We start from the raw sequence: 11,360 nt of genomic DNA on the forward strand, positions 1-11,360 counted from the left end.
TTTTGACGCACAGAGGTTTTCTGCTCACTTTTCACTCTCAGCAGCCATCCAAGACCTACAGAGAAAGCAGGAGCGGGGCTTTTGGCAAGGGCATGTGGTGACAGGACAAAGGGGAATGGCTTTAAGGTGAAAGAGCGGACATTTAGATTTGACCTTAGGCAGAAGTTCTTCCCTGTGAGGGTGCTGAGGTGCTGGCACAGGGTGCCCAGAGAAGCTGTGGCTGCCCCATCCCTGGCAGTGTTCAAGGCTGGGTTGGACACAGGGGCTTGGAGCAACCTGGTCTGGTGTGAGGTGTCCCTGCCTGTGGCAGGGGGTTGGAACTGGATGATGTTAAGGTCCTTTCCATCCCAAACCAGTCGGGATTCTGTGATTTCAGCATCACCCACAGCAGCTCTTTCTGTCGGCGGTCCCAGCAGGAGTTCCTCAAGCAGGGTTTTTCCAGGGGCAGCTCTCTCAGCACTATTCCTCACAGCTCTGGCAGTGCAGGAGGCTTTGGGGTGGCTCATCCCGGCAAACCTTTCTCTCTGTCTTTGCCTTCAAGGCCATCCTGGGTGAGTTTCTTTCTGGGGCAGACATGGACACCTCTGTGCTGTGTTGGCCTCGCAATGATGCTCTGTGGCCTCGTGCTGCTGCATGTGGCTGTGCTCTGGCTGGTACAGCACCCAGTGGAGGAGGAGTGATGGCTGCTGCAGGGGACATGGTGCTGTGCTGTGCCACCCCTCACCGGCCTGCCTCTTGACTGCATTCCCAGCCAATTCCATACACTGTGTACTTGGACCTGCTAACACCTACTCACTTGCTGACTTGCCAAGTCACACTGGTGGCATCTTTTCCTGGCACATCGGCTACGGTGTGGTGGCAGTGACAGCCTCGGAGGGAGCTGCTCTGCTCTGAGTCAGTATTGGTGGTAATCACAGCCATGGGCTTATCAGCCGCTGTTCCTCTTCACACCCTGTGGCTGTGGAGCTTTCCCAGTTCAGGGAAGGCTGAAGGCAAACTGTGGAAGGTGCCTGTGCATCAGTAGTTTTCCATAAGAGGACCATCCCAAAATAGAACAGCAATCAGACGCAGAAGGCAGCTGATGCTTCTGCTCTGCTGTTCCTGGTTTTCCTCTTGAAATGGCTCCATGCCTGCCCTGTAGGGCTGTGGAGCCTTTCATTAATTCCTTCAGTTTCCCGTCAGTCACATACCCCTTTTAACTTGCTATTTGTACCCGAGGCCTGTAATTCCCAGTTAACCCTTCCTGACGTTACACGCTGTAAGGCTGCTGTGCTTTCCTTTAAACTCCTCACCATGATGGGGGTTTGATCACCATTCCTGCTGTGTGTAGGTCCAACTCCAGTTTTGGGACACTGGGAATGTCCATGTCCAACACATCCCTCTCCCTACTTCACTTGGGAATTGCTTTAATCATTGGTAAGATGGAGTTTCTCAAGCAACGTTTTTCTTCACAGCTGTAGGTGATGCTGATTCCCATCGGTGCGATGTAGTCAACCAGATCACGGGTACCCACACATCAGTTTGGGGTGAGTGCGTCCGTGTTCATGTGCTGACGTAGTACATGTGTCAGGCATCACCATTTCTAAGGTACTGACTTCTCTCTGGCCACGCATCTTGTTTTGCTTGGAAGTTTTAGCCACAATCCTAATTGAGAAACCTTCTAATGATGCCTGTAAATGTGTGCATCATGCTGGTGATATCACCTGTTTGCTCTGGGCTTGCCAGGTTGTCTTCTTGTAACCACAGAAAGTGAGTCACGGTTGCGGCATGTGCAGAGAACCTAAGGACACATTTCTGCCAGCCTCTCTATCAGAACCTGTCAGGTTTATCAGGACTGGCAGACCTGTGCCATGTCCAGCAAGAGCGTAAAAATAGACTTGGGGTGGAAATGCCACTGGAGTTGGGTTTGTGCCTTTTCCTTTGCATCAGAAAGATGTAAAGGCACTGCTCCTGGAAGAGCCTGGGAGCTGTTTGCTCCAAGTCCCCTGCTTCAGGAGACCATCCTAGTTCATCACAGCCAGCAGCCATGTACCAAGAGGAACACGGTACAAAGCCTTTGCCCCTCTCCTCAGTGTGTTCATAAGTCTTCTCCTTCAAAGAGAGGAGATGCAGATGTGGTGGGGAAGAGGGCAGAGTGCTTTAAGTACCTTTCCTCCTTACCAACATGGGTCTTTGCACCTGGGAACCTTTTGGGTAGCAGCAGTAATAGAGTGGGACATGTCTCTGCTCCCCAGGAACAAGGGACAGGACAAGAGGAAACGGCCTCAAGCTGCACCAGGGCAGGTTTAGATGGAGCTGAGGAACAATTCCTTCCCCAGAGGGTGCTCAGGCATTGGAACAGGCTGCCCAGGGCAGGGCTGCAGTCACCGTCCCTGCAAGTGTTCACACACCGTGGAGACGAGGCCTCAGTGCCATGGGTTAGTGGTGGCCTTGGCAGTGCTGGGGAACGGTTGGACTGGGTGAGCTGAAAGGGCTTTTCCAAAGTGGTTGATTCCATGATTCTGTGTCTGGCTGCCTGGGAAGCTGGGACCTAATGTGGTGAGCCACCATCCCTCGTAGGTCTGCAGGATGGCGACCAGGAGTTGTGCTTTTCTAAGTACATCCAGTCTCCTTAGACCTTGGTATATGATGGAGAAATAATGAAGGCTGCAAGCCTGATTTGTTTGCCCTTCTTATTAACTCTCAGCCGGCAGTAAGCTGTGGCTGCCTTCATGTGAACAGCAGGAAAATGACCCAGCCTCTCCCCTCTCTGATTAACTTGGCTATGGCTCCTCCTCCTAACAAACCTTTTGGAAAGATTTTTAACATGGTAAATGTCATTACCATAAAAACATTACCATGTTTTTAACATGGTAAATCTCAACACTGGTATTTCTTTATTACAGTCATTGTCGGAGATCAAGGTCTAGAAGATGTTTGCACACGTGCAATAAGTGTTGGCAGTGGTTTGCTCTGTGATGCTCACTTTTAAGGTGGAAGGAGGTACTCTGGAGCTGTAAATTCACTGTCGTAAATACTGGAAGGTGGGAATGGAATTGAGTTTTCCTCTAAGTCCTCCTGGAGGAAAAGAAGAAGGCCAATGGCATCCTAGGGTGCATTAGAAAGGGTGTCGTTAGTAGGTCAAGAGAGGTTCTCCTCCCCCTCTACTCTGCCTTGGTGAGGCCGCATCTGGAATATTGTGTCCAGTTCTGGGCCCCTCAGTTCAAGAAGGACAGGGAATTGCTTGAAAGAGTCCAGCGCAGAGCCACAAAGATGATGAAGGGAGTGGAACATCTCCCTTATGAGGAAAGGCTGAGGGAGCTGGGTCTCTTTAGCTTGGAGAAGAGGAGACCGAGGGGTGACCTCATCAATGTTTACAAATATGTAAAGGGTGAGTGTCAGGATGATGGAGCTAGGCTTTTCTCAGTGATGTCCAGTGATAGGACAAGGGGTAATGGGTGTAAACTGGAGCATAGGAGGTTCCATGTGAACATCAGGAAAAACTTCTTTACTGTGAGAGTGACAGAGCACTGGAACAGGTTGCCCAGGGGGGTTGTGGAGTCTCCTCCGTTGGAGATATTCAAGGCCCGGCTGGACAAGTTCCTGTGTGATGTACTCTAGGTTACCCTGCTCTTGCAGGGGGGTTGGACTAGATGAGCTTTTGAGGTCCCTTCCAACCCTTGGGATTCTATGATTCTGTGATTGCCAAGCAGAGTGTGGGTTTTGGCAGAATCTCTCTCCCGTATGTACACAGGGTTCTACCACATCTGCCAGTGTTGCTTGTCAGCAACAGGGCTGCAAGGAAGGCTGTGATTGCTGTATGGCTGTGTGGCGTGCTTCATGTGTTCCTGTTGGCCATTCAAAATGCAGCTGGAGGTGATCTCAAAAAGGGGTGACGGCATTTACAATATATCCTTTTGTCTGCGCATCTCCCAGGTCTTGGCTGCAAGGAACCTTTCTTGCACCTTCCCCTCATTCTCAAATCCAGCCCTAATTTCTCACCCTCTTGTTCAGCCTGGAGAAGAGAAGCTGCGTGGAGACCTCAGAGCAGCTTCCAGTGTCTGAAGGGGGCTACAAGGATGCTGGAGAGGGACTCTTCATCAGGGACTGTAGCGATAGGACAAGGGGTGATGGGTTCAGACTGAAACAGGGCAAGTTCAGGTTAGATCTAAGGCAGAAGTTCTGCCCTGTGAGGGTGCTGAGGCGCTGGCACAGGGTGCCCAGAGAAGCTGTGGCTGCCCCATTCCTGGCAGTGTTCAAGGCCAGGTTGGACACAGGGGCTTGGAGCAACCTGGTCTGGTGTGAGGTGTCCCTGCCCATGGCAGGGGGATGGAACTGGATGATCGTTAAGGTCCCTTCCAACCCAAACCATTCTATGGTTCTATGATTTTCCTTGAGCAGGGCTATACCCTGTCACCCTTCAAGCAGTTCCGGAGCAGCACTGTTCAGTACAGTTTAACAGCAACGCTCACAATGTCACTCAGGAAGACTGAAGTATTGTTGGATTAATGGTGGGAAACATTTGAGATATCTGTTGCATAAACAAGGTCCAAGAGTATTATGTTCTAAGGCAAATAATACCTTGGATACCTTTACAAAGAGCAAAGCCGAATGAAATGGGAGTTGTAGTTGAACCTTAAAGCTCAGTTTGTTTAGATAAGGAACTAAGCATAAAACCTGAGAAATGCCCCTGCTGTCACTGGCAAGGGGCAACTGAAACTTGGAGAATTGGTCACAGGGGATATCAATATAACATGAAGGATGATGTGTTTGCCTGGGTGTTAAGTAGTAGAAGTAGACTCAACCAATGAGATCAGTGGATTGCTCTGCCAAGCTTGGTGTATTTGCAGTTTTCAAGGCATTTGATTCAGTGCCCTGTGTTGACCCTTCAGAGACCTTAAATACTGATCCTATTGCAAGGGTGTCACACACTTAATTCCACTAAACTATTGCAAGTGGTGGGGTGTTTCTGAAGAAGGAAGTTGTTCGTGGTGACTCAGCACGCCAGAAGTGTGGTGCTGTGGCTCTGACCCTGGCTGGCACAACAAAAACACGAAGTTATGAGCAAATGAACTAATCCTGAAGTGTTCGTGGTACCAGAACTCCTTTTTACTCTGTTTTATCAGACAAAACTCGGGGGTGACCTCAAGTCAGTGGTAAAAGCCTTCCCAGGAAAGCCACGAGTTTGCCTTTAAAAAACCCATCCTATTTGAAAGGAAAGGGTTGCAAGAACACAGCATTTCTGAAAATGTGGTCCTGAGGAAGGAACAAAGTATTTTACACTGCAAAGCATCAGGTGGAAGATGGTTGTTGGGTTAGGGGTTTCCATGCCCTTTCTGAGGCAAGGCTGGTTCTCGATACTTTAACACCCAAAAGAAGTTTAGTGACTTGCCTCTAGTGTCTGAAATGGGGTCTTGGTTCATGGGCAGAGTGGAGAGCGTGTCCATATGGGTTGGCAGGGGCAGTCAGTCCCGGTGATGTTCTCAGGGATGTGATGTGGTCAATGGCTGTACCTGGGGTGTTGTTTCCAGTGCTGGACCCCACCTTCTGGTTCAGAAGGGGTGTTGGGAATGGATACCAAGTAGGGGCATACAAGGGGAGGCTGAGGGATGTGGACTTGTTGGAGAGGGGGAGGCTCAGGCTAACGTGGTAGTAGTCCAGAAAGGAGGTTGTGGTGAGCAGAGGAGCCTTGAAAACCTCCACGGGGGGAGGCTCTGCTGCCTCTCTGGGCAGTTAACCTCCTGGTGCCATTCTTTTCCTTTATGGCTAGCTTGAAACCCCCAAGAGATAACCTCTGCCTGTTACTCCTTGTACTGGCTGTTTCTATGAAGTGGAGCTTGGCTCTGCTGTAAATCCTCTCTAAGCACACAGAATCACAGAACCAACCAGGTTGGAAAAGAGCTTCAAGCCCATCCAGTCCAACTGTTCCCCAGCACTGCCAAGGCCACCACTCACCCATGGCACTGAGGCCTCGTCTCCACGGTGTGTGAACACTTGCAGGGACGGTGACTGCAGCCCTGCCCTGGGCAGCCTGTTCCAATGCCTGAGCACCCTCTGGGGAAGGAATTGTTCCTCAGCTCCATCTAAACCTGCCCTGGCGCAGCTTGAGGCCGTTTCCTCTTGTCCTGTCCCTTGTTCCTTGGGAGCAGAGACCGACCCCACCTCACTCCATCCTCCTGTCAGGCAGTTGTAGGGAGCATTTTGTGCAGCACAGGTTCCCGGCAGAGCCATGCCTGTGAGTTGCCTCACTCGGGAGTGCCCTGAAGAGTCACTCAGCATACCTCCTCTCTGGGTGAAGAAGCAGTGCTTGGCAGCAGGACAAGTGGCATTTGTAATGCCTGATGCTTCCCTGAGGCAGTGCTCATTTCTCCCTAAGTGGTGCTTTAACTTACCAAAAACCATTAGGTGCAAAGCCTTGGCTGATGTTCAGGCCCTGCACACCAGTCTGGCAGCGTTGTTTGACTGAACTCTCACTGCAGAAGCAGAGATGGCAGAGGGTTGGAACTGGATGATCTTAAGGTCCTTTCCCACCCAAGCCATTCTATGAGTCTGCGCTTGCTGTGTCAGGGGAGGACATGAGCTGTTCCCATGGCCAAGCCCCATCCCCAGCTCATAGTGACCTCTGAGCCAAGCGAGGTTAAGCGATGGGTTCAAGTCATGCCCTTCCCAAAAGTGCTGGCACCATTTACCCCACCCCACTTACTACTGCCCTTCCCTCCCACTTGTTTCCTTTGTCATGGCTTTATCCCTGCAGTATGCAGTGGAGACTCAGCACCATGCAAGACCCATGCAGGGCTGAGCAGGGTGTGCATCATCTCACTTCAGCAAATGGAGGCACTAAGCCAGCACCAGCAAGCCCTCAGGACTTCAATGGCATGCAGTAGCCCCAGGAGCTGCTTAGGAAGTCTTGGCAATTAGTAGAGCCATTCACAAGCACTCTTCCTTAAAGCCTGAGGGGAAATTGAAACAGGTAAGACTGTTACTGAACAGTCAGGAACCAAAAAGTGTCCTTAGAGAGTAAGCAGAGTGGCTGGTTGTTTGCTCAGCAGGGCCAAAACTGTCCTGTGTATGCCAAGTGCTGCTACTGGACATGGGTTACTTCAGTGCTGCGTGCAGCTATGGAACGGAGCGATGCAAAGGTCCAGGTTTCCTGGTGCTTTGGTCAGTGCTGCAGCTGGGCTGTGTTAACCTCCTCAACCAGCAACGGTTCAAATGGCCAAATCAGTTCCTAGAACTGTAGAATCCCAGTGTGGTTTGGGTTGGAAGGGACCTTAAAGCTCATCCAGTTCCCACCCCTGCCATGGGCAGGGACACCTTCCACCAGACCAGGTTGCTCCAAGCCCCTATGTCCAACCTGGCCTTGAACACTGCCAGGGATGGGGCAGCCACAGCTTCTCTGGGCACCCTGTGCCAGCGCCTCAGCACCCTCACAGGGAAGAGCTTCTGCCTAAGAGCTCATCTCAGTCTCCCCTCGGGCAGGTTAAAGCCATTCCCCTTGGCCTGTCCCTACAGGCCCCTGTCCAAAGCCCCTCTCCCGGTTTCCTGTAGCCCCTTTAGGCACTGGAGCTGCTCTGAGGTCTCCCCTTCAGGAGCTTTCTCTTCCCCAGCCTGAACAAGCCCCGCTCTCTCAGCCTCCACAGATCCCTGCCCTCAGCTGGTCCCACCATACCAAGGAGACTACCAACCTACTGATGTGACATCCACGTGTACAGGGGTGGGCCAAAGCCCTTGCACCCACTGTGCCTTGGGTCTGGCCCCATACAGTGCAATGGCCGGATCCCCAGTGCTTTGTGGGACCAGCTTCTTCCTGCAGATCCTCCTGGTTCTCCCCACCACGGAGTCATTTCAGCCGTGCTCTGGATGCTGGGATGTGACAAGGCATAGCCTGACCTGCTGCCTGTAGGCTGTGTCTATGTGTATGAACTTACAGACCCCCATGGGCAGATGGGTGAAGCTGTTCTACCCTGCAGAGCGAAGTGTTACTGGAAGACACTGGCAAGTGAGTTTCTGTTTTCTCACTTAGACATGTGCAACCAGACATATCCTGGAGGTGGGAAAGTATTCTGTCAGTATTTTCCTTGTTCTCGGAGGCTGCTTTTTAATACACGGATAAACTGTTTTATCCCTGATTCAATATTTGCGCTATTGATTTCCTTGCCCTTACTATTTAGGCTTTTTGCAGCCCTCTTCTGCTTTATTTTTCCTCGTACCTTCTCGTATTGTTTGCTTTAGGTGTAGTCTATGGGTACGTGTTCACACTGCAGTCAGTGTGGTCAGACATGCACTCTCCAAGCCAGTTCATGGGTCAATGGCAGGAGGGTGGATACAGCCCTGGAGTAACTGCACCCACTGGAGCCTTTCCAAGCACACACTGCAGGCTATGGGATTGCACTTTGAGAAGGTCCTTTTCCCCATCTCGGGTCTCTCCGTGGGGTGGAAGGCTTCACACACCAAGGTGTGAAGAGCGAGTTAGCAGGCTGGGACCATTCAGTGTGGAAAGGAGACGGTGGCGTTTAGTAATGGGGGCTGAGAAGACCGTGGGTTGCATGGAGAAAGTTCAGCTGGGATGGCTGTTGGCTGCTTCAAAGCCAGAGGAGCTTCCTCCTCCCCACATTGAGCTGGGGCACTCCCACCCACAGGAAGCAGCAGAAGTTGTGCCTTGCTTGGGTTCAAAAAGGAAGCAATTGCATGAAAACCCAAAGCTGATAACGGGAAGCAGTGACACGATGGAGATCTCTTTTCCGTTATTTCCAGCACTAAACGTGCTGAAAAGCAGAAGTGCCTTATCCTGAGTCATAGAATCATAGAGTAGTTTGGAAGGGACCTTTTGATGCTCATCTAGTCCATTCCCCTGCAACGAGCAGGACATCTTCAACTACATCACTGTAGTCCAATGCCTAACTTGATCCTCTCAGCACTGGAACATGCTTATTTTGGTGTTTCCAGTGCCACAGTTGTACCAAAGCTGAGGGTCATAGTATCCGCTTGATTGATAGAATCCCAAGTTCAACCTCCATACATGGTTGCTTCCTATATTTAGGTTGATTTTGCAACTTTGCCTCTTGCACCTCAGCCAGGGAAGGGGAAAGGAATATTGAAAAATAACCAGAAAAGGTATTTTAATATAATAGCATTTTGGTTTACTGTTATTTTTCCAATGTGGTTTGGCCTAAAACCTCAGTATCCTCTGATGACCAAAGGACTTCTCTTTCAGTGCTACTCTAGTGCTTTGCCTGAGTAGCCATAAGTCTACCTGTGGTATATGTGTAGTTGTGGTCTCTGTTTCATCTCTGTCTTTGCCTTCTTTGGGAGCAGATTGCCTGGGTGGCGCTGGGTTGGGCACAGATTGATCCAGTATTCATTCCTTCTGGAGGTAAATGCCCAAATGTAGTCACCTACATCCTGAACTTCAGGTCCAAATCTCCTCTTTCAAGGTTCAGTGAGAAGGAAACAATGGAATTTCCATAATAATTTTGTTGGCATCAATCACTTCTCTGGTATTTGCCTGTGAGAAACTCATTACCAGGTTATGGTCGGACGACATGGAATCAGTTAAGAGCTGGGCTTGGCCATCTTGCATCAACCCCTGACATCCAACTGCCTGCCGCAAGTTGGCTCATGTAAGATTAGAAGAGAATCTGCCTGCTGGTAACATGGGATGCCCTTGGGGTGTAGCTGACAGGCCACTGCCATGGCCCATAGTTGGTGAACATGGGTGAGAAGTGATCGAATCAACTCCTTTCAGAGTAACAGCAGCACGAGCACGTCACGATCATTACGTGAGTGAGATGTGTCTCACTACTGGGAAATTCCTAATGACTGAGATGCAAGCCTTGTTGGAGCAGGTCCAGAGGAGGCCACGAGGATGATCAGGGGCTGGAGCACCTCCCATATGGAGACAGGCTGAGAACATTGGGGCTGTTCAGGCTGGAGAAGAGAAGCTGTGTGGAGACCTCAGAGCAGCTTCCAGTGTCTGAAGGGGGCTACAAGGATGCTGGAGAGGGACTCTTCATCAGGGACTGTAGTGACAGGACAAGGGGTGATGGGTTCAGACTGAAACAGGGCAAGTTCAGGTTAGATCTAAGGCAGAAGTTCTTCCCTGTGAGGCTGCTGAGGCGCTGGCACAGGGTGCCCAGAGAAGCTGTGGCTGCCCCATCCCTGGCAGTGTTCAAGGCCAGGTTGGACACAGGGGCTTGGAGCAACCTGGTCTGGTGTGAGGTGTCCCTGCCCATGGCAGGGGGTTGGAACTGGGTGAGCTTTAAGATCCTTTCCAACCCAAACCAGTCTGGGATTTTATGATTCCAAGCCTAATGAAATGGGGAGGTGCGGACCTTCAGAGCCCCTCAAATAAGGTCCAGCTCAAAAGAAACAGGCCAGATCCTCAGCTGTTCTCCATCTGTGTGGATCTTTGCTCTTTTTATCCCCCTAGGATTCCTCATCACTTATCATTTCTCAGGCTGTGACTCAGGAAGGACTTAACATGTAGTGGATGGGGGACAATGGCCTGCTGTGGTCAATGAAAGGCACCTTCTTGCTGTTGTGCCCCTAAGGACCCATTCATGGGCCATATGCATGTACGTTCACAGATGCATCTCAGGGCAACTCCATGGGGAGGCAGAGAGAATGAGTTCACCTTTCCAGAATGCCGAAAAGGAAACCTGTGGTGCTTTTGACCTGTGTTATATTTTGAGTGTAAACTCTGACTGGATAAAGGGGAAAAGAAGACAAAACAGAAGCAACCTGAAACCTCAGATAGTGATAAAACGTGTAAGTCCATACATGGCTGTTACAAAAGGCATGACTAGACATGGGAATGAAAGTAAATAAAAACATAAAGCAAAGGATTGGGTTACAATTAATGTCCTTCCTACCTGACATTGATACCTGTGGTCATGCTGTGGTAGTTTGACTTGTTCTTGTCATTTTTGATACACAGACTAAACAGGACCTGAGACAAAGGGCAAGCTTGTAAATAGGGGAGCAGCCACTGCGGAATCCTGATCTTATTTGTGTTTTAATACCAGCTAATAAGGTGACTTACCTTGCAGCAGATAGGTGCAGATAAGGCTGATAGCCTCTGGTGTTTGATTTTGCAAGCTGGGAAGTGAGTTGCTGAAGTTCCTTGTAATAGGCTGGAGATTGCTTGTGAAAAAGATACCGTCTCCTGCTTGTGTTCATTGCAAGAATATACTTTTATGAGACAGATGGAAGTGATTGACTGTTGGAAATGGGGGGGGGAAAGTGCAAAACGGCTGCTGTATCTCATAGCTTCACTAAGGAGGAGGAAACAAAGCCATGCTGCTGAACCACAGCCAGCCACTTGCACCAGCAGAGGCGGAAGGAGATTTGCCTGTAGGAAGGACAGGCTGAAAACATGAAGG

This window comes from Psittacula echo (genome assembly GCF_963264785.1).
Source record: "Psittacula echo genome assembly, chromosome: 2".
Lineage (NCBI taxonomy): Eukaryota > Metazoa > Chordata > Aves > Psittaciformes > Psittacidae > Psittacula > Psittacula echo.